Consider the following 25,375-nt stretch of genomic DNA (forward strand, 5'->3'; position numbering starts at 1 on the left):
ATAGTCAACATATAGCCCATAGCCACACAAATACTTGCTGAAAGACAGGTAGTAGGGTGGATTTTTGGAGAAACTTCACAGGCCTTTCAGTTCACTGATCATTTGTCAGGAATCTCAATTCTTAAATTACCTAGAGTCAAAGACATGGTTTCTCTCCTGGTAGAAGATATCAACACAGAAGATGGGCTTTTTTCACTTCATATAAAACCTAAATACACATATGGTTGGCCTAATTGGAAAAAGAACATGATAATATCATTTGTCTAGCAGAGGGACTTATGATAGTGGCTAGAGAGTAAGCCTTGGAGTCAAGAAGACCCATATTCAAGACACTTCTCTGGCACATTCTGGCAATGGGACTGTAAGCCATTAGATGGCTACAAATCCCTTATTTTGGAAAACCCTTTAAGATTCCCTCTCTAAGTTGCAGAGGGAGTTTCTCATTCAAGAGTACCATATATCAAAGAAGTCCCAGTCCCAGTCCCTATTCCTGTCTGTGCTTTAAAGAATAAAGTCTATAAGGTAAGTAATAAATCTGAGAAAATTGAGGTTTAGAAAAACCAAATGTCTCACCTATGATCATGTGGTTATTAAGTATCAGAAATTGGATCTGAATTCTTTCTAGCTTTAATTTTCTCTATTCACTAAGCAAAATTCCTCTCAAGTAACTAGAAGACAAAGATTTGAACTCTGCTGACTGTCTTCCATACCTGGAATATTATCTCTCCTAGTTTCTCTGGCTTCCTTTAAGTAATAGCCTAAAAACCACCTCTACAGGTAGCCTTTCCCAATCCCCCTTCATTTTAATGTCTGTCCTCTGGTGGTGATTTCCAATTTATCCAGTAGATTTCTTGTTTGGACATAACTGCTGTTTGCATCTTGTCTCCCCCATTGAGCTCTGAGCTCCCTGAGAACAGGGACTATCTTTTACTTTTCTTTGTATTCCCAGTGCTTATTAGCACAGCATCTGGCACATAGTAGACAATTAATAATTGTCTACTACAAATAATAATAATGTTTATTAATTAAATGATTGGGTGATTGAGTGTACTCAAGGAAGTGATATCAAGGAAGCTGGGGACAATCTAGTCTCAGGGTAACATTTTCTTCTATTAGGTAAAGTCTTATTATGTTGCGAGTGGGAAGAAAGAAACTCTATCAGGGAATAATTGGTCCTATCACTCCCTTCTTTCAAAGGAATATATTTTATGTTAGTAATGACTGGTTACTCTTAGAAGAATCCATAAAGGCCTTAAACCCAAGCATTTCAGGGCTCAATAAACTTTCATTAAATGTCTACAATAATTCAAAGTCCCTTAATGCCACCAAGTCTCTCCTTGAGATAAAAACATCTTTTTAGTATTCTTCCAGTAATAGTGTATGGCTGGGAGCCACAGGACACTAGTCTGAAAAATTAAAGTTGAAAACCATTCAAAGAGCACAGTGGATTCCAGGCTAAGATGGCTGAACAGTAGAAGGAAGGGACTTTTTCTCCTCATAACCAACCAATATTAAGCATCTAAAAAAAGACAAAAATCAAAATTAGACAAGTGAAAGGGCTCTGCTGCAGGGAGTAGCCTTGAAGGTAAGCAGGGTTTGGGCATTTCCACACTATAAGGGGGTAATGTTACAACTACCAAAGCAGGAGCTGATCACCAATTCCTCATACCACCTACCATGTCAGAGTCAGAGTGAGGACCTGGGCAATCTCTACATTTTCAGGGACTGGTGAAGGGCACTATAGAATTATCCCTGAGGACAGTACAAGGCCTTTGTGGACAGATTTGGGACCTGAGACTGAGGAACATGGATCCTGGGCACAGACAGAGAGCAGAGAAGGACTGTCCACAGCAGACTCAGTTGAGACTGGAAAAATAGCTTCAGGGCAAAAACTGCTTGCTGCCTGACCTCCTCACTCAGACTTCTGGCTAGAAAGGGAAGAGAAAACTAACAAAGCAATGGCCACCATCACCCAAGAATTACAATCCACAAATACGAAAAAAATAAGATACAACATAAAAAGCCTCTGGCACTGAAGAACTTCTATGGAGAAAAACAACAGAGCACAGAAGTGATAGCAGAGAGCAACAAACAAGAAAATACACCCAAACTTTCCAAAAAGAGTGGAAATTGGTCACAAGCTCTTAAGGAATCAACGAAAGAGTTCAAGAATCAAGGAAGAGGTCATCAAAACAATTTGGTACTGGCTAAGAGACAGAAAGGAGGATCAGTGGAATAGCCTGGGGGCAAGCAACCTCAGCAAGACAGTATATGACAAACCCAAAGATTCCAGCTTTTGGGACAAAAATTCACTATTTCATAAAAACTGCTGGGAAAACTGGAAGCCAGTGTGGGAGAGACTAGGTTTGGATCAACACCTCACACCCTACACCAAGATAAATTCAAAATGGGTGAATGACTTGAACATAAAGAAGGAAAATATAAGAAAATTAGGCGAACACAGAATAGCGTACATGTCAGACCTTTGGGAAGGGAAAGACTTCAAAACCAAGCAAGAATTAGAAAGAGTTACAAAATGCAAAATAAATAATCTGGAATACATCAAATTAAAAAGTTTTTGTACAAATAAAACCAATGCAACCAAAATCAGAAGGGTAGCACCAAATTGGGAAACAATCTTCATAAAAACCTCTGACAAAGGTTTAATTACTCAAATTTACAAAGAACTAAATCAATTGTACAAAAAATCAAGCCATTCTCCAATTGATAAATGGGCAAGGGACATGAATAGGCAGTTCTCAGCCAAAGAAATCAAAACTATTAATAATCACATGAAAAAATGCTCTACATCTCTTATAGAGAGATGCAAATCAAAACAACTCTGAGGTATCACCTCACACCTAACAGATTGGCTAACATGACAGCTATGGAAAGTAATGAATGCTGGAGGGGGTGTAGCAAAGTGGGGATACTGATTCATTGCTGGTGGAGTTGTGAATTGGTCCAGCCATTCTGGAGGGCAATTTGGAACTATGCCCAAAGGGTGATAAAAGACTGTCTGCCCTTTGATCCAGCCATAGCACTGCTGGGTCTGTACCCCAAAGAGATAATAAGGAAAAAGACTTGTACAAGAATATTCATAGCTGCACTCTTTGTGGTGGCCAAAAATTGGAAAACGAGGGGATGCCCTTCAATTGGGGAATGGCTGAACAAATTGTGGTATATGTTGGTGATGGAATACTATTGTGCTAAAAGGAATAATAAAGTGGAGGAATTCCATGGAGACTGGAACAACCTCCAGGAAGTGATGCAGAGCGAAAGGAGAAGAACCAGGAAAACATTGTACACAGAGACTGATACATTGTGGTACAATTGAAGGTGATGGACTTCTCCATTAGTGGCAATGCAATGTCCCTGAACAATCTGCAGGGATCTAAAAAACACTATCCACAAGCAGAGGATAAACTGTGGGAGTAAAAATACCGATGAAAAGCAACTGCTTGACTACAGGGGTTGAAAGGATATGACTGAGGAGAGACTCTAAATGAACACTCTAATGCAAATGCCAACAACAGGGAAATGGGTTCGAGTCAAGAATACATGTGATAACCAGTGGAATTGTGCGTCGGCTATGGGAGAGGGAAAGGTGGTGGGAGGGGGGGCGGGGAGGAAAAGAAAATGATCTTTGTTTCCAGTGAATAATGTTTGGAAATGACCAAATAAAATAATGTTTAAAATTTAAAAAAAAAGAATCAAGTAAGAAAGATGGAGGAACAATGAGAAGAAAAGTGGGAGAAAGAAATGAAAATAATTCAAATGTAAAATAACATTTTAAAAAACAGAATCTCCCACTTGGAAAAAAAAGGCACAGAAATTACATGAAATAATAAACAAATTGGAAACCAGAATTGACCTGCTAGAAGCCATGAAAAGTAGGATAGACCAAATTGAAAAGGAAAATCAAAAGATCAAAGCTGAAAACCAGTCTTTAAAGTTTAGAACTGAGCAAGTAGAAGCTAATGATCTCACAATATAGCCAGAATTAATAAAGCAAAGAAAAAGAATGACAAAATAGAAGGAAACATGAACTAGCTCATTGAAAAACAACTGATGTACAGAACAGATCAAGGAGAGACAACTTGAGACTCATTGGTCTTCCAGAAAACCTGGAGAAAAACAGAGACCCTGAGAAGATATTACAAGAAATTATCCAAGAAAACTGACATGATATTCTTGAACAAGAAGGCAAAATAGACAATGAAAGAGTCCATAGAGCACCCAATATATCAAATCCTCAAAAGACAACCCCCAGGAGTGTAGCTGCCAAATTCAAGAGCTTCTAAGCCAAGGAGAAAATATTGCAAGAAGACAGAAAGAGAGAATTCAGATATTGAGGAGCACCAGGCAGGATCACACAGGATCTGGAAGCCTCAACAATAAAAAAATCTCAAAGCCTACAATATAATACTCAGAAGGGCAAGAGAATTGGGTCTAGAACCAAGGATCACCTGCCCTTAAAACTGACTATATGGGAGGAGAAAGATACTTCCGGTCAAGTTGGCGGCTTAGAGAAAACTAAAGTTCAGATCTCCTGAAACCCTTCCTCACCAATCTCAAACCAAATGCTCCTAGGGCACTGAAATTCAAAACGATCAACAACATAGACCCCGGGAGTCCTCCTCCTGGACCTGGACCTGGATCAAAAGGTACGCCCCCCCAAAAAAAAGCCAGAACCCGAGACCACTCGGACTTAAGGGGTAGGTAGAAGGAAGGCCCTAGGACCCATCCCCCCCAACCCAGAGCACCGAGTCCAAGTCCGAGGCAGCAGAGGCAACCTCAGAGCCCCACGGCCTGCTATTCTGAAGACCACATCCTGAAAACAATCTAACCCAGTCGAGGGGGCATCCAGACAGCAGGGAAACAGAGAGGGATGGGGGAGCTCGTAACCCCCTGGGAGGAGCCCTCAGAGCTCCAGGAAGCCACGGCCCCTCCCCCTCAGAGAGCAGGGTCTTCTGGAACAACAGCAACCCTCGGGGCTGGCAAAAGGGCCTCGGGAGCCGGCTATTCTGAAGGCCACATCCTGAAAACAACCTAACCCAGTCAAGGGGGCACCCAGACAGCAGGGAAACAGAGAGAGGGGAGAGCTTGTAACCCCCTGGCTGGATCCTTCCATGGTAGTCTCACAAAAAAAGTCCCTGCCTCAAGGCATACTAAATTCAACCCAGGGAAAGCTAATCTCATTAGCAGCCCTCGGAGCTCCTGGAAGCCGTGGCCCCTCCCCCTGCAGAGTGCAGGTGCTGGCCGGCTAAGGCACAGGAGCAAAGGCAAGCTAGGCTTAGAGCGTGGAAGTAAGGCAATGGAGAAGCATCAGGAGGGTGCCGAGGAGAGGAGGGCAGTAACAGGGACACACCAGCAACTCCTGGCTTCCCAGGAAGACAGAACAACAACTGCATAGAACAGACAATCTGCCTAGGGCTAAAACCTCTGAACACCAGACAGAGATAAGAAAAGCTAGTCCCCCCCCCCACTCAGATAGACATGGCAAAGTCCACAGAAGAACAAAAGTCCCAAAATTAAAAAAAAAAAAAAACAAGAAGAAGGGGGCGACTTTGGACACATGTTATAGAGCAAAAATACAAAACACAGAAGAGATAGAAGAGGAAAAACAAGCAAATTCTCTGAAACATTCCAAAGGAAATGGAAACTCTCCACAAACCCATGAAGAATTTGAATCTGAAATGATCAAAAAGATGGAAGCCTTCTGGGAGGAAAAGTGGGGAATAATGCAAAAGAAATTCACGCATCTATAAAACCAGTTTGACCAAACTGTAAAAGAAAACCAGGCTTTAAAGCAAGAACTAATAAAGCAAAGCCAAAATACCAAGAAATTAGAAGAGAACATAAAATATCTCACTGACAAAGTGACAGATTTGGAAAATAGAGGGAGAAGAGATAATTTAAGGATAATTGGACTTCCAGAAAAGCCAGAAGTAAACAGCAAACTCGACATCATAATACAAGATATAATCAAAGAAAATTGCCCAGAGATTCTAGAACAAGGGCAATACAGCCACTGACAGAGTTCACAGAACACCTTCTACACTAAACCCCCAAAATACAACTCCCAGGAATGTAATTGCCAAATTCCAAAACTCTCAAACAAAAGAAAAAATCCTACAACAAGCCAGAAAAAGACAATTTAGATATAAAGGAATGCCAATCAGGGTCACATAAGACCTTGCAAGTTCTACTCTAAATGATCATAAGGCATGGAACATGATCTTCAGAAAGGCAAGAGAGCTGGGTCTTCAACCAAGAATCAGCTATCCAGAAAAACTGACTATATACTTCCAAGGGAAAGTATGGGCATTCAACAAAATAGAAGATTTCCAACTTTTTGCAATGAAAAGACCAGAGCTCTGTGGAAAGTTCGATTTCAAAAATCAAAGAGCAAGGAATACCTGAAAAGGTAAATATTAAGGAAAGGGGAAAATGTTATCTTCTTCTTTTACTCAAACTCTCTTCTATAAGAACTACATTTATATCAATCTATGTATACTAACAGGTGGGGAAAATGTAATGTGTAAATAGGGGGAAAAGAAAGACCAAATAGAATAATCGTTCTCACACAAAGATTCACATGGGAAGGGAAGGGGAAGAAAACTCCTATAAGAAGGAGAGGAAGACAGTTTTTACTTAAACCTTACTCTCAGGGAAATCTACTCTGAGAGGGAAAAACATCCAGATCCATTGGGATCTTGAATTCTATCTTACCCAACAAGGGTAGGGAGAAGGGAAAACCAAGGGGGGGAGGCGGAGAGGGAAAACAAAAGGGGAGGGAGAGAGGGGGGGGAAGGGGAGGGAACAAAAAGGGAGGGACTAAAAAGGAAAACATATCGAGGGAGGGGACAAGGGGGACCAATTTAAAGTAAATCACTGGACTAAAAGGTAGAGCCGAAGAAGAAAAGGTTAGAACCATGGAAGGATATCAAAATGCCAGGGAGTCCACAAATGACAGTCATAACTTTGAATGTGAATGAGATGAACTCACTCATAAAATGTAGATGAATAGCAGAATGGATTAGAATCCAAAACCCTACCATATGTTGTCTTCAAGAAACACACATGAGGCAGGCTGACACCCACAAGGTCAGAATTAAAGGATGGAGTAAGACCTTCTGGGCCTCAACTGACAGAAAGAAGGCAGGAGTGTTAGTCATGATATCTGATAAAGCCAAAGCAAAAATAGACCTGATCAAAAGGGATAGGGAAGGTAAATATATTTTGTTAAAAGGGACTTTAGATAATGAGGAAATATCACTAATCGACATGTATGCACCAAATAATATAGCACCCAAATTTCTAATGGAGAAACTAGGAGAATTGAAGGAAGAAATAGACAGTAAAACCATATTAGTGGGAGACTTAAACCAACCATTATCAAATTTAGATAAATCAAACCAAAAAATAAATAAGAAAGTGGTGAAAGAAGTGAATGAAATCTTATAAAAATTAGAATTAATAGACATATGGAGAAAAATAAATAGGGATAAAAAGGAATACACCTTCTTCTCAGCACCACATGGCACATTCACAAAAATTGACCATACACTAGGTCACAGAAACATAGCACACAAATGCAGAAAAGCAGAAATAATAAATGCAGCCTTCTCAGATTACAAGGCAATAAAAATAATAATCAGTAAAGGTACATGGAAAACCAAATCAAAAACTAATTGGAAATTAAACAATATGATACTCCAAAATCATTTAGTTAGAGAAGAAATCATAAAAACAATTAATAATTTTATCGAGGAAAATGACAATGGCGAGACATCCTTTCAAACTTTCTGGGATGCAGCCAAAGTGGTAATCAGAGGTACATTCATATCCCTGAGTGCATATATCAACAAACTAGGGAGAGCAGAGATCAATCAATTGGAAATGCAAATAAAAAAACTTGAAACGATCAAATTAAAACCCCCCAGCAGAAAACCAAACTAGAAATCCTAAAAATTAAGGGAGAAATTAATAAAATCGAAAGTGATAGAACTATTGATTTAATAAATAAGACTAGAAGCTGGTACTTTGAAAAAAAACAAAATAGACAAAGTACTGGTCAATCTAATTTAAAAAAGGAAGGAAGAAAAGCAAATTAACAGCATCAAAGATAAAAAGGGCGACAGCACCTCCAATGAAGAGGAAATTAAGGCAATCATTAGAAATTACTTTGCCCAATTATATGGCAATAAATACACTGATTTAGGTGATATGGATGAATATATACAAAAATACAAACTGCCTAGACTAACAGAAGAGGAAATAGAATTCTTAAATAATCCCATATCAGAAAATGAAATCCAACAAGCCATCAAAGAACTCCCTAAAAAAAATCCCCAGGGCCTGATGGATTCACCAGTGAATTCTATCAAACATTCAGAGAACAGTTAATCCCAATACTATACAAACTATTTGACATAATAAGCAAAGAGGGACTTCTACCATACTCCTTTTATGACACAAACCTGGTACTGATTCCAAAACCAGGCAGGTGAAAAGCAGAGAAAGAAAACTATTCACCAATCTCCCTAATGAATATAGATGCAAAAATTTTAAATAGGATACTAGCAAAAAGACTCTAGCAAGTGATCAGAAGGGTCATCCACCATGATCAAGTAGGATTTATACCAGGGACACAGGGCTGGTTCAATATTAGGAAAACCATCCACATAATTGACCACATCAACAAACAAACCAACAAGAATCATATGATTATCTCAATAGACTCAGAAAAAGCCTTTTCTAAAATACAACACTCATTCCTATTAAAAACACTAGAAAGCATAGGAATAGAAGGGCCGTTCCTAAAAATAATAAACATATATATCTAAAACCATCAGCCAATATCTGCAATGTGGATAAACTAGATGCATTCCCAATAAGATCAGGAGTGAAACAAGGATGCCCATTATCACCTCTACTATTTGACATTGTACTAGAAACACTAGCAGTAGCAATTAGAGAAGAAAAAGGAATTGAAGGCATCAAAATAGGCAAGGAGGAGACCAAGTTATCACTCTTTGCAGATGACATTATGGTCTACTTAAGGAATCCTAGAGATTCAACCAAAAAGCTAATCGAAATAATCAACAACTTTAGCAAAGTTGCAGGATACAAAATAAACCCACATAAGTCATCAGCTTTTCTATATATCTCCAACACAGCTCAGCAGCAAAAACTAGAAAGAGAAATCCCATTCAAAATCACCATAGACAAAATAAAATACCTAGGAATCTATCTCCCGAGACAAACACAGGAACTATATGAACACAACTACCAAACACTCTCCACACAACTAAAACTAGATTGAACAATTGGAAAAACATTAACTGCTCATGGATAGGACAAGCCAATATAATAAAAATGACCATCCTACCCAAACTTATTAATCTATTTAGTGCCATACCCATTGAACTCCCAAAATATTTCTTTACTGATTTAGAAAAAACCATAATAAAATTCATTTGGAATAACAAAAGATCAAGGATATCCAGGGAAATAATGGAAAAAAAAACCCCATATGATGGGGGCCTTGCAGTCCCTGACCTAAAACTATTTTACAAAGCAGCAGTCATCAAAACAATTTGGTACTGGCTAAGAAACAGAAAGGAAGATCAGTGGAATAGACTGGGGGAAAGCGACCTCAGCAAGACAGTATATGATAAACCCAAAGATCCCAGCTTTTGGGACAAAAATCCACTATTTGATAAAAACTGCTGGGAAAATTGGAAGACAGTATGGGAGAGATTAGGAATAGATCAACACCTTACACACTACACCAAGATAAATTCAAAATGGGTGAATGACTTAAACATAAAGAAGGAAACCATAAGTAAATTGGGTAAACACAGAATAGTATACATGTCAGACCTTTGGGAGGGGAAAGGCTTTAAAACCAAGCAAGACATAGAAAGAATCACAAAATGTAAAATAAATAATTTTTACTACATCAAATTAAAAAGCTATTGTACAAACAAAACCAATGTAACTAAAATCAGAAGGGAAACAACAAATTGGGAAAAAATCTTCATAGAAACCTCTAACAAAGGTTTAATTACTCAAATTTATAAAGAGGTAAATCAATCGTACAAAAAAATCAAGCCATTCTCCAATTGATAAATGGGCAAGGGACATGAATAGGCAGTTCTCAGATAAAGAAATCAAAAGTATTAATAAGCACATGAAGAAGTGTTCTAAATCTCTTATAATCAGAGAGATGCAAATCAAAACAACTCTGAGGTATCACCTCACACCTAGCAGATTGGCTAATATGATAGCAAAGGAAAGTAATGAATGCTGGAGGGGATGTGGCAAAGTAGGGACATTAATTAATTGCTGGTGGAGTTGTGACATAAACTGATGAAAAGAAGGCAGGAGTTTCAATATTGATATCTGACAAAGCCAAGGTAAAAATAGATCTAATTAAAAGAAATAGGGAAGGTAATGACATCCTGATAAAAGGCAATATAGACAATGAGGAAATATCAGTACTCAACATGTATACACCAAATGGCATAGCATCCAAATCTCTAAAGGAGAAACTAGTGAAGGCCAAGGATGAAATAGATAGAAAAACTATACTAGTGGGAAACCTGAACCTTCCTCTATCAGAACTAGATAAATCAAACCAAATAAATAAATAAATAAGAAAGAGGTAAGAGAAGTGAATGAAATATTAGAAAAAATAGTTAGTAGATATGTGGAGAAAAATAAATAGGGATAAAAAGGAAGACACCTTTCCTGCAGCAGATGGTACAGTCACAAAAATTGACCATATATTAGGGCATAAAAACATTGCAAACAAGTGCAAAAAGCCAAAATAATAAATGCTACCTTCTCAGATCATAATGCAATAAAAATAATTATTAGTAAGGTTACATGGACAGGCAAATCAAAAATTAATTGGAAATTAAACAATACAATTCTCCAAAATCAGTTAGTTAAAGAACAAATCATAGAAAGAATGAATAATTTCATTGAAGAAAATGATAATGATGAGATATCCTTTAAAAACATATGGGATGTAACCAAAGTAGTACTCAGGGGGAAATTCATATCCTTGAGTTCATATATTCATATAGAGAGAGCAGAGGTCAATGAATTGGGCATGCATAATTAAAAAAACTTGAAAGCTAACAAATTAAAAATCACCAGAAGAAAACTAAATTAGAGATCCTAAAAATCAAAGGAGAAATTAATAAAATTGAAAGTCAAAGAACTATTCATTTAATAAATAAGACTAGAAGCTGGTACTTTGAAAAAGCAAATAAAATAGACAAAGTACTGGTCAATAAAATTTTAAAAAGGAAAGAAGAAAACCAAATTGACAATATCCAATATAAAAAGGGAGACTTCACCTTTAATGAAGAGGAAATTAAGGCAATCATTAAAAACTATTATGCACAATTATATGGTATCAAATATGGCAATGTAGGTGATATGAATGAATAATTACTAAAACATAAATTGCCTAGACTAACAGAGGGAGAAATAGATTACCTAAACAATCCCATATCAGAAAAAGAAATCGAACACACCATCAAAGAACTCACTAAGAAAAAATCTCCAGGTACAGATGGATTCACAAAGGAATTCTATCAAACATTCAAAGGACAAATAATGCCAATATACAAACTATTTGACAGAATAAGCAAAGAAGGAGTTCTACCAAATTCCTTTTATGAAAGAAGTATGGTACTGATTCCAAAGCCAGGAAAAAGTAGAGAAAGAAAATTATAGACCAATCTCCTTAATGAATATAGATGCAAAAATCTTAAATAGAATACTAGCAAAAAGACCCCAGGACGTGATCACGAGGGTTATTCACTATGACCAGGTAGGATTCATACCAGTAATGCAAGGATAGTTCAATATTACGAAAACCATCCACATAATTGACCATATTAACAAGCAAATCAACAAAAATCACATAATTATCTCAATAGATGCAGAAAAAAGCCTTTGACAAAATACAATTCCTATTGAAAACACTAGAAAGGGTAGGAATAGATGGATCTTTCCTAAAAATAATGAACAGTATCTATGTAAAACCATCAGCAAACATCATCTGTAATGGGAATAAACTAGAAGCCTTCCCAATAAGATCAGGAGTGAAACAAGGAAGCCTATTATCACCTCTATTATTTAATATTGTACTAGAAACACTAGCTGTAGCAATTAGAGAAGAAAAAGAAATTGAAGGTATTAAAATAGGAAATGAGGAGAGTAAGGTATCACTCTTTGCAGATGATATGATGTTGTACTTAAAGAGTCCTAGAGAATCAACCAAAAAGATAGTCGAAATAATCAACAACTTTAGCAAATTTGGAGTATACAAAATAATTTTCAGCATTTCTATATATCTCCAACACATCTCAGCAGCAAGAATTAGAAAGAGAAACTCCATTTAAAATCACCCTAGACAATATAAAATACTTAGGAATCCATCTGCCAAGACAAACACAGGAACTATATGAACACAACTACAAAACACTCTCCACACAATTAAAGGTAGATCTAAATAATTGGAAAAACATTGATTGCTCCTGGGTAGGACCAGCTAACATAATAAAAATGAGAATCCTACCCAAATTAATTTACTTATTCAGGGCCATACCTATTGAACTACCAAAAAACTTTTTTTTTTTACTGAACTAGAAAAAAACATAACAAAGTTCATTTGGAAGAACAAAAGATCAAGGATAGCCAGGGAAATAATGAAAAAAATAAGAAGGAAGGAGGACTTGCAGTTCCAGATCTCAAACTATACTATAAAGCAGTGGTCATCAAAACAATTTGGCTATGAGACAGAGAGGAGGACCAGTGGAATAGACTTGGGGTAAGTGACCTGAGCAAGACAGTCTATGACAAGCCTAATGATCCCAGCTTTTGGGACCAAAATCCATTGTTTGATAAAAACTGCTGGGAAAATTGGAAAACAGTATGGGAGAGGTTTGGATCAACATCTCACACCCTATACCAAGATAAACTCAGAACGGGTGAATGACCTGAATAGAAAGAAGGAAGCTATAGGCAAATTAGGTGAACACAAAATAGTATACTTGTCAGATCTTTGGGAAAGGAAAGACTTTAAAACCAAGCAAGAGTTAGAAAAAAAATCACAAAATGTAAAATAAATAATTTTGATTACATGAAATTAAAAAGTTTTTATACAAACAAAACCAATGCAACCAAAATTAGAAGTGAAGCAACCAATTGAGAAACAATCTTTATAACAAAAACCTCTGACAAATGTCTAATTACTCAAATTTATAAAGAGCTAAACCATTTGTACAAACAATCAAGTCATTCTCCTATTGATAAATTGTCAAGGGACATGAATAGGTGATTTTCAGTTAAAGAAATCAAAAGTATTATTAAGCACATTAAAAAGTGTTCTAAATCTCTTATAATGAGAGAAATGAAAATCAAAACAACTCTGAGGTATCACTTCACACCTAGTAGATTGGCTAACATGACAGCAAAGGAAAGTAATGAATGCTGGAGAGGATATGGCAAATTCGGGATATTAATGCATTGCTGGTAGAGTTGTGAATTGATCCAACCATTCTGGAGGGCAATTTGGAACTATGCCCATAGGGTGCTAAAAGACTGTGTGCCCTTTGATCCATCATCCACTGCTAGGTTTATACCCCAAAGAGATAATAAAGAAAAAGATTTGTACAAGAATATTCATAGCTGCTCTCTTTGTGGTGGCAAAAAAATTGGAAAATGAGGGGATGCCCTTCAATTGGGGAATGGTTGAACAAATTGTGGTATATGTTGGTGATAGAATACTATTTTGCTCAAAGGAATAATAAATTGGAGGAATTCCATGAGAACTGGAATGACCGCCAGGAATTGATGCAGAGCAAAAGGAGCAGAGCCAGGAGAACATTGTATACAGAGACTGATACACTGTGGTACCATCTAATGTAATGGACTTCTCCATTAATTGGAAATTAAATAATATAATTCTCAAAATTGGTTGGTTAAAGAACAAATCAAAGAAACAATAATTACATTGGAGAGAATGACAATGAGTAGACATCCTGTCAAAATCTATGGGATACAGCCAAAGCAGCACTCAAGGGAAAATTCATATCCCTGAGTTCATATATCAACAAATTAGAGAAGGAAGAGAATTGGGCATGCAAATTGACAAACCACAAAGAGAACAAATTAAAAATCCCCAAATTAAAACTAAACTGGAAATCCTAAAAATTAAAGAAGAAATTAATAAAATTGAAAGTAAAAGAACTATTGAACTAATAAATGAAACTAGAAGCTATTACTTTGAAAAAAACAAATAAAATACATAAAGTAATGGTTAATCTAATAAAAATGAGAGATGAAAATCAAATTAATAGTATTAAAGATGAAAAGAATGACCTCACCTCTAATTAATAGGAATTTAAGGTAATTATTAAGAACTACTTTGTCCAATTATATGGCTATAAATATGGCAATCTAGGTTAAATGGATGAATGTTTACAGAAATATAAATTGCCTAGCTTAACAGAAGAAATAGGATACTTAAATAATCCCATGTCAGAAAAAGAAACTTAACAAGCCATCAAAGAATTCCCTAAGAAAGAATTCCCAGGACCAGATGGATTCACAAGTGAATTCTATCAAGTATTTAAAGAACAACTAATCCCAATACTAAACAAAGTACTTGACAAAATGAACAAAGAAGGAGTTTTATCAAATTCCTTTCATGACACTAATATGATACTGATTGCAAATCCAGGCATACCAAAAACAGAGACTAATGTCCTTAATAAATATAGATGCAAAAGTCTTAAATAAAATACTAGCAAAAAGACTCCAGCAAGTGATCATGAGGATTATTCATTATGACCAGGTGGGATTTATATCAGGAATTCAACAATGGTTTAATATTAGGTAAACCATCCATATAATCGACCATATCAATAAGCAAACCAACAGAAATCACATGATTATCTCAATAGATGCAAAAAAAGCCTTTGAAAAAACATAACACCCATTCCTATTGAAAACACCAGAAAGTATAGGAATAGATGGGCCTTTCCTAAAAATAATAAACAGTATATATTTAAAACCATCAGCAAGTATCATCTGCAATGGGGACAAGTTAGAAGCCTTCCCAATAAAATCAGGAGTGAAGCAAGGATGCATACTATCACCTCTATTATTTAACATTGTACTAAAAACATTAGCAGGATTAGTTAGAGAAGAAAAAGAAATTAAAGTGATTAAAATAGGCAATGAGGAAACCAAACTATCACTCTATGCAGATAATATGATGGTCTATTTAAAGAATCCTAGAGAATCAACTAAAAAGCTAGTGGAAAAAACCACAACTTTAGCAAACTTGGAGGATACAACATAAACCCACATAAATCATCAGCATTTCTACATATTTCCAATACAACTCAGCAGCAGGAGTTAGAAATAAAAACTCCACTTAAAATCACTCTAAACAATATAAAATATTAAGTAATCTATTTGTCAAGACCAACACAGGAATTATATGAACACAACTACAAAACACTTTCCACACAATTAAAACTAGATCTAAACAATTGGAAAAACATTAACTCTTTACAGGAATTTGGCAGTGAACCAGAAGAGAAAGGATGGTAGATTCATCAGAAGGAAAGATCAAAGGAAGATTATACACATATGTGTATATTGTTTGTTTAGTCATTTCAGTTGTGCCCAACTCTTTGTGATCCCATTTGAGATTTTCTTGGCAAAGATACTTGAATGGTTTGTCATTTTCTTCTCCAGCTCTTTTTACATATGAGAAAACCGAAGCAAATAAGTTAAGACATGTTTAGGGTCACATAACTAATAAGTATCTAAGGCCAAATTCAAAGTCAAGAAAAGGAGTCTTCCTCACTCCAGACCTGGAGTTCTATCCACCATGCCACCTTACTGTACCTGTTTGTGTGTGTGTGTGTGTGTGTGTGTGTGTGTGTGTTTTAAGAATTGAGCTGACCTAAACATTTTTACTCAGGTGCCAGTGAAGCCTGAGAGACTGAAACTGCATTACTGCTATAAGGAGGTCCTGATACGCTTCAGGAAGTGGGGATACATCCTCTGTACCCAGGGGAAGAGAGAAGAAAGAAAATGATGCTGCTATGATTTGAGAAATGGAGGAAAGTTGTTGAGAGGATTCAATCAGGATGGTTTCAATATTCACAAGCTTAATCATCTACTCCAACAAATTTTGGGGTAGTGAAGTGGGGTGAGAACAGAAGAGGACTGAGATGAATAAGGGTAGAGCACACTTGGTAGGATAAAAGTAAATAATGGCAGTTGGGCAAGTTTTAGACACAGGTCCCGCAGATTCTTTATCTGTTTCCTGGGAAGAAACTTTATCTGTTTCTTGGGAAGGACTAATTCCCAACTAAAGGCATTTGTGTGTGTGTGTGTGTATGATGTGTCAAATGAAAATACTTTTTCTCTTCTTTATTTTAAGTAAGCTGTTTATTTGGGGAAGACAGGATGGGATAAGGAATGGAGGTAAGAGGGTTGAGGATTTCCCTAATACTACAATGAGTCTTAGATTGGAGGATGGTGAATATAGTTCAATTGAGAGAAATGGTTGATAGGTATGGAAGTTCAGTCACTACCACAACAAAGCAATATCTTGACTTTTGTTCTTTCTTTCTTCAGTCTTCAAAGCTCAGAGAAGAAAACCAAACTTCTTCTTTCTTTCAAGGCAACCAGGTCCAGCTCCAGTTGGTCTGGCTCTCAACTGCCTTTCCTGTTACCATCCAAAAAGAACTCTTGTTTGACTGATAGGTCATCATCACTCAGCTGCTCCTGTCTTCTTGCATGTTTTCCGAATTTCTCTCTCTACCACATACCTCTACCCCTCCCCCAAAAGTCAGGAGTATGATATGCCCTGTTCATCATGTGAAACAAGATATATATTGCTTACTTTAGAGGAAGATTCATGGGGGAAATAAAGCAAAGAATGTTATGTTTCAATCTGTATTCAGACTTTGTGAAAGTTATCTTTGTTTCTCAAAAGATGTATTTTCTAATCACAGAAACAACCATCAAAAGGTCTGTGAGGATGGAGTAGCATAGTGGTGCATACCCTAAAATACAGATTTCCCTGACGTACATAAAGCCATGGGTACAGCTGTACCCAACTTCCCCATTTGGGAAACTCTCATCTCCATCCTTTAAACCACATTAACATGCTCTTGCTATGCCATGGAAACCCACACATCCCTACTACTAGGAAACAGAGAGTGTGAGAATGATCACTTACATTTGGAATGGAAATCATGAGTAATCACATTGATTCCTCTGAGTAAACTTTTCAGAAGTTTCATGGTGGAAAGGGAGTCACTCTCTTTTTTGTTAATGACCCCAGAAACAGAACCATTACTGCCAAGATTAGATTTGAAATCTACTGAGAAGACACTGAATCCCTGAGTTGGAAGGGAAAAAGCTCAGATCTGGTGGCGGAATCCCCTTTGTAACTGTGGTTCTTCAAGTGTGGTCTGGGGACTCCCTCCCCTCTTTCCCTAAAATGCTTTCAGGGGGTCCACAAGATCAAAATGATTTTCATAATATACTTAACCATTTTAATTTCTCATTTGGTAAATGTTGATAGAATTAATTTTTATAAACAAAAACTTTTGATGGAATCCTTAGTAATTTTTCAAAGTACAAATGAGATCCTGAGACCAAAATATTTGGGAACCAGTTTACTACATATATCCCCATAGCTTTTGCTTGGACAATTCCACTGACAGGAAAGTCACTACCTCACTAGATACTCTGCATTTCATGGTTGAAGAGAGAATCTAGGAGACAGAATAAACAATGGCCCTCTTTCTGCTGCCGTTTCATTTCTAGGACTCCAAAGCTAAATCTAGAACAATCTCAACCCCAGTATCTCTCAATCTGGCTCTAGAAAGTCTAAGGTTGCTAATGATGCCTTTGGGTAATCTCAGCTATTAGGGTCCACATTCCAGGCTCCTTAAAAGTCCATTTTCTGCACAAAATCTTCTTTGCTATAGTCAGTCTTTCATGGTCTACCTCTTCCCTGAATTTCCCTAGCCTTCACAGTGTATGTGACACAATTTAGAGGATTTGTCTTAAATCAGGATTTTTAAGCCTGATAAGGATTTTAGAAGCCATCTAATCCAGTCTTCTAATGTTACTAATGAGGAAACTGAAGCTCCAAGAAATTAAGTAACTTTTTAAAGGTCACATGGGTACTAAGTGGCAGAACTAGGACTTGAATCCAAGTCCTCTACATCTATCTACACCCAAAATTCTTCTCAGTTGTTATTTAATGATTTCAGTATCATCAGCTGGGGCTCAATCAGTCATATTCTGCTTGCCTTGTGATGATGCACAAAGTTCTAGAATATTGACATTTCTTCCTGAGAAGAAGCAATGAATTCTGATTCTATTTACTTCTCAGGGGTGAGATAAAATAATTTCTTACTCAAGTGGAATTACCAGAAGAATCAAGAAAGGAGCAGTGCTTAGCTCTCCACCCTCACCCCTGAAATAGAGGAACAAATTCTTTCGACTGGGACGTTCAAAATATCCTTGGTTCTGTCCACATAGAGAATGAAACCACCACTTCCTTGCCTCCATGATCACTGGATAATTAATCACGATATTAACAAGCAGAACCGAACAAATTAAATCCTTATACCTGAAGACATGCTATATATAGTGTGTGGGTGAAGAATCCTTTCTGAAAGCATATTTTCGTCATTGAAGCCTGGGGTCAAAGCCACTAGGAACATTTTAGAAGTGATGACAACCTCATACTGAGATAAAATGGAAACTACCTACACAATGAGCGCAACGCTTGGAACACCAATAGGATTCTCAGTCTCACAAACCAGCCCCTTCTCTTATCTAACTCCAGATATTCCACTATTAGAACCTGGTGGTCATGGACTCAAATCACAAATTATTTTTAGAGATCAACAGCGAGGAATGTGCGTGTTTTTTGCCATATTAAGAAATATATCTTTAACTTGACTCTTTGGAGACTAAGGTATTCCATAACTCACATCAATATAACATTAAGAAATTGACTTTATAACTATGAAATGACTTTTAGATATAAAATATGATGAGACATCAGTATCTCTGAAAAAAGATCTAGGGGTTTTAGAGGACTTTGAGATCAGTATGATTCCTCAATGTGATATGGCAATCAAAAAAAGTTAGTGCATTCTTGGGTGATACTGAGAGTCAGAGTTTAAATAAAGTCATAGGGTTATAAATTTAGAGCTGGAAGAGACCTTAGAAGCCTTCTTGTCTAAGTCCCTCATTTTACAGATGAGGAAACTGGGGCCCAGAGAAATAAAGCAATTTTCCCAAAATCATGCAGTTGTGACAGAGATAAAATCTGAATCACTGTCGTCCTCCAATTCCAAAGCCAGAATTCTTCCCACTGTACCCATGCTAGTATCACCTAATATCATCTAGACCATTTCATGGTCTACCTCTTCCCTGAATTTCCCTAGCCATCAGAAAATGTCTGGAGAACTGCCTGCAGTTTCAGGTACTGTTTTTTGTTTGTTTGTTGACTTTGTTTTTTGGAAGATTAAATTGTATTGATTAATGAAAAACTAAAATGATGCACATGGACAGCAAACAACATTGATTCATTTTTTCTAGAATTCTCCTTTCCTACTTTTCACTACAAACCAACAGAAAAATGAAATCATTTTTAGATGGCGAATCAATTGGTCATTATAATTTTTTCCAGCAACAAAAACTGTATAGTTAAGCAGTGTACAGATATAAGTAAATACATTTTTTCAAAATCCTAAAACATTTATGTGTGCATATGTGTGTCTGTTTGTGTACATATGTATTTGTGGGTGAGTGTTGATCTCAATGGCTAATATAATATCTACACTGGTCAAACTTGGAGTTTCTGCTCTCTTTACTTTAAAAAAGACATTGATGAGCTGGAGGATATACAGAGGAAGGCAATCAGGATGGTGAAAGGCCTCAAGTCTATGTCATATGAAACTTAGTAAAAGAAATAGGCAGTGTTAAACTTCAAGAAGAGAAAGCTCAAGAAGAAGGAGATAGGTGTTTTCAAGAACTTGAAGGGCTCCCAGAAGGATTATGTTGCTCAGTTGGTTTTAGTCATACCCAACTCTTCATGACCTTAATTGGGGTTTTCTTGGCAAAGATATGAGTGATTTGCCATTTCTTTTTTTCCAATTCATTTTACAGATAAGGAAATGGAGGCAAACAGGCCTAAGAGACTTACCCAAAGCCATATAGCTACCAAGTGTCTGAGGCCAGATTTGAACCCAGGTCCACTGAGCCACTTAGCTGCACATAGCAGAAGGATTAAATTTGTCTTTTTTTTTTATCCCTGAAGGGCAAAACCAGAAACTTTGACTGAAAATTTCAAAGCAGCAAATTTAGGTTTATTGTGAATAAAAAACTGTTTCACAGTTAAAACAATCTAAAAGGGAAATGGCCTACCCAAGAGGCAATGGGTTATCTCTGACTAGACGTCTTCAAGAAGAGACTAAGTGACCACTTCTTAGGGTTCAGATAGAAGTTGGACTCAGAGGCATCTGATGTCACTTTGAACTCTTAAATTCTATTTCATTCTCTGATTTCTGAAAGCATGTTGTTTTCAAAAATAAATGTGCCTTTATTTCAGGGAGAAACTTTGGAGCTATTAAAAGCTCCATATAATTTCCAAGAAATAATTTAGCCTGTTTTCATCCTCTTCTTCAATTCTGTACCCAGTTTGTTGTCCATATACAATACATGCTCATTCTGAGGGAAAAAGGAGTGACACTCAGCAGTAAGAATTTCTAAAAATATTGACATGTATCTCTAGACAAGATAGCAGCCTGTAGAGGTGCCCCATAAGCAACAGACTTAATGCTTTTGCTCAGAATCTTGCTACTAAAGGAGTCACACAGAAATTTCTGAATCTCAAGAATTCAAAGGGAACCATGGACCAACATAGAGTGATAGATCTTCAACTTAGTCGACCTGGCACTTCTCAGGGTCTTTCTGAGGGGACCAGTGTGCCACAGAAGGGGTTACTATTCAGTTCTTGAAAGTAAGCACAGGGCAAGACTTTCATCAGGGCCAGGATGGTGGCACCAAAGCCTTCAGTAGTGCCACCGCCCTAGGCGAGGTCAGGTTTCTATGTGTGGGGTAGCAGCTGTCAGCATTACTCTCCCTGTTTAGCTGGAAAGCTCTGGTGCCTCCCAGAAAGTGTTAGCGGGATCATGGCAGGGGCTCCATCATCTGAATGCTTCATCTTCATTGCCTCCACCTTTCCCTCCATGGTCACCGCCCCCTTTTCCCTCTATTCAAAAGAACTTTAAAAATGGGATGAATTTGAAGATATATTGGAAGAGAGGAGGCATTTCAGAGACTTGAAATATGCAATGAAATGCAATACACCTACTGTCTACAAAGGGCTTTGCCCTTGTGAGCCAGAAAAAATTAAACATGTTCTCAAATGTGAGGAGGTTCAGTATATCGTCAAGCAGATTTCCAAGAAAACACATGAGTCTACTGGTATAATCCAAGAGGAAGCTTCTGAAATCCTAGGCGAGATGGCTCACAAATTGCATCTGGGAACCATCCTTGTTTTTGCTTTCAGTTTAAGTAAAGTGTTTAAATGCATTTATGAGAAAGTGTGTGCAAATGAAGAAGGTATTCTTTACAACAGGCTATCCAGGACCATCCAGTTATTCTACTGCCTATTCATAGAAGTTATATTGACTTTTTGTTGCTGTCATATATTTTATTTCATATATGATTTATCTGTACCTGTCATTGCAGCAAGAACAGCTTTCCTGGGAATGAAATTGGTGGGTGAGCTGTTACAAATGTCAGGTGTTTTTGTACATTCGGTGGAAATAAACTCTACTGAACTGTGTTTTCTGAATATGTAAAAATCATGTTACAAAATGGTTATGCTCTAGTTGAATTTTTCCTTGAAGGGACAAGAAGTTGCTCATCTGAAACTTTGACCCCTAAATTTGGCCTTCTCAATATTGTAATGGAACCATTTTTTAAGAGAGACGTTTTTGAGACCTACCATGTTCCAATTAGCATCAGTTATGATAGAACACTAGAAGAAACCCTATATGCTTATGAACTTCTAGGAGTTCCTAAGCCAAAAGAAAATCAACAACTGACCTATTGAAAACAAGGAAGGTATTGAGTGACAATTATGGCAGCATTCATGTGTATTTTGGAGAACCTTTATCACTTCGATCTGTAAGGATGGGTATATTAATGTGGAATCTAGGAGTCCCCAAACTTGTAGCTTAGAGGGATTTGGTGATCCCCAGTTTATTTAGTTTGGAGGTAGAAACCCCAGGTTTTGACCTTGTCACTAGAGAGTTCCTCCCTGAAGGAAAGTCCTACTTCACTGATCTCAGGCTAGCAATAGACCTTGAGTTATTGCACAGTAGGTAGCGCATCAGTCTCCTAAGCTGAAGGTCCTGAGTTTAGTCCTTGAAAGGGCAAAAAGAGGCATCTGATGGGATTAGCCATCCCCACTCAGAACTATTATTGTTAGCCTGAGACCAGTGAAGTAGGACTTCACTAGGTCACTACCTGAGGAAGATATGGATGGAATTTGGGGGGCTCTGATCTGAGTCCTTGACCTGAGACCTGTTTTTCCAGCTGGGGATTTCACTGAAAGTCAGCTGAGAGAATCCTGTTCCTATATTCATGCTTCCTGGAGATATTTCTTCAATCTGTTATCTCCAACCACCTCTCAACTGAGGAGAAGATACCTTAAACCTGCTGTGGACTCACAGAAAGGAGAGCCCAGCTCCTTTGCCCTTTCCTACCTTCTTGCACCTATCTCTTTGTAGTTTCTTAGGCCAGATAAATAAAATAATAGTGGGGTAATTTAAATTGGGGAAATGGGCTGGAGAAGCCTGGGGTCACAAAATCCTCATTCCCCAGGTGAGAAACAGTGTTGAAAATATTAAGTTAACCAGTCCCCACCTTCCTTCACCCAGTTTACCTAAGATCCTTCATTAAAACCTTTATAAAGCAGTCAGATTTTGCTAAGCCTCTTGACATAGTTTTGAAAGGGTATATGATACAAAAACAATAGTCATTTGAGCCAACCCTCTCTGAGGCAAAGCCCCTGCCAGGGTTTGTCTCTACGTCCTCTCTTTGAGAGAAGAACTGAGGACATCCTTTGGTTTAGCTGGTAGGGGAAGCCTGTCTTCAATTCCCCTCCAGCCATTTCCTCAGGGTATCTAGTGCTGCAACTGACAACTGCCTCCCTCAGGAAGGAGAGAGGAAAAACAGAAACTAGCTCCAGTCAAGCTTTACTCTCTCTCTCTCATATACTGATTTTGCTCCATAAACTCTCTCTAAACTCCACTGATACACCATCACAATCAGTGGAAAGAACCTTTATTTTACCTAAGGAAGCACCATTTTTACAGATCCATGGCAACTGGGAGAGTAAGTTGGGAGTCCATATAACTTGATTCCTAGACATATCCCCCAGAAACCAACTGAAGATGTGCATACATTTGCCATTGATGTTGTATACAAACTAGAGCTTCTACAAATTGAAAATATGGCTCTGACCCCATGGATTCCAGTGGTCAATATATTGCTTCAGAACTTACAAGGAATGGACTTTAATGTATTGGTTGAAGACTATCTGACTGAAAGGTTTAACACAGGCCTTTGGAGGATTTCTAATTTGGCCTGATAATATAGCTCCTTCCATTCTTTTGCATTATAACATCATCAGTATTACCAATAATCAAATGGTTCTGAAAGAGGAAAACGGAGAACCAGGAAATGATGAGGGACTTGATATCTGGCATATCCTTATCCTCATGTGTAGGCTACAAGAATTAGCTACTTAACATTTTTGTCCATCCTTCCTTTTTGGCTATATCACTGCAGATGCCATCTGGTTTCAGGAAAGAGGGCATCTACAGCTACTTCAACTTCCTATGTGATGTGTTTTCAAATGAATTCATCTTCTTTACAAGAATTTCACTGAAGGACTTTGAAGAAAGTTATTACCTGTTTACTAAAAATAAAGCCATTCAAGTAACTCCAAAATGCATTTTAGTTACAGAGAAAGGAGATGCTGTGGTATCATTTTTAGCATTGCTCATTAAGCCTTTTGTGGAAGGTTATGAGAAAATGTGCTAATATCTCCTGAAAGAAGAAAATGAAAGTTTCACTGAGAAGGAGTACTACCCTGGACTCAGAAACTTTACTTAACCATCTCCTTGAATCAGGAGTGTCAGTGTTAAGAGCAGCTTTCTTTTGACCTGTACAAAAACTCAACAGTGGCTTTTGTTCAACTGGGTGCAGTATCAAAGTGCAAAGGAGTTGATGAGTGTGTTACTTAGGGTGAATGATGAAGCCACTATAAAGTTAGAAGAAATGCTTGGTTCTAAGACACCCATAGGGAAACCAGTGACAGCAAGTCTTGTAGAGGCCAATAAGCGGGTCTACAAGGAGGGGGTTGTCCTTTGTGATTGGGACCCGAGGAGAAGTAGGGAATCGAGGAACCAGGGAATGACAGACACGGAAAAGTCAGTGTTTGAATAGGGCAGGCAACCCCTATGATTTTCCCCTTGGGAGGAAAATATGAGGATCAATGGAATACGAGGTAGAGGAGAAGATTAAGATGGAGAATGTAAGCCGACAGGGGCTGGAGCCTCAGGGAGGAAGAGGTTCAGAGAGGGAGAGAGACAGAGAGATAGCTAGAGAAGATTGAAGATCCAAGAGGAAGTTCAGAAAGGTTGCCTTTGCTTTTATTGATGAGGGAGCAGGGAGGTGTTTCCAATCACGTAGCAATCACATCACAGAGCATAGACAATTAAGACTGGGTGGCAAGGTAGAGGGAACACCTTTGGGCATGTAGATTGCAACCAGCGCTTTCTCAGAGTACTGGGAGCCAAAATGTTAATGAGTTTGTCTTAGGCAACAGGCCGCATGGCCAGGTCAAGATTTCATTCACAAACATCCGAGTATAACCTTGTGTCTGAAGACACAGTAACCATGCAATCAATTATATTTCATAGATGTGAATACGCTTGGGATGCTACAAGTCTTTAGGCTTTTCTTACAGTTGGATGAGGAAGAATGTTGAAGAATGATTCTAAGTAGAATCAAAGAAGGAATCCAGAATCCAGAAGAAAATGCATTACTTTTCATCCATTTGTCTCAGCTTCTTTAGAAGTATCTAATAAAGGAGAAAAAGATATTCAACTAAAAAAAAAAGAAAGAAAGAAAGCACAGGTGATTGGTCAGATCTATAGGTTGTCCATCCAACTATATATCAGAGCCTAGACAATAAGCATTCATTGAAGGC

At 37.6% G+C, this 25,375-nt stretch overlaps 1 pseudogene; it reads left to right on the plus strand.

The window, feature by feature from the left end:
- Window positions 1–21,278: 21,278 nt before the first annotated feature.
- On the plus strand, window positions 21,279–24,609 carry LOC100618191 (dihydroxyacetone phosphate acyltransferase-like; annotated as a pseudogene).
- Window positions 24,610–25,375: the final 766 nt, after the last annotated feature.

The sequence above is a fragment of the Monodelphis domestica genome, chromosome 1 (assembly GCF_027887165.1).
Source record: "Monodelphis domestica isolate mMonDom1 chromosome 1, mMonDom1.pri, whole genome shotgun sequence".
Lineage (NCBI taxonomy): Eukaryota > Metazoa > Chordata > Mammalia > Didelphimorphia > Didelphidae > Monodelphis > Monodelphis domestica.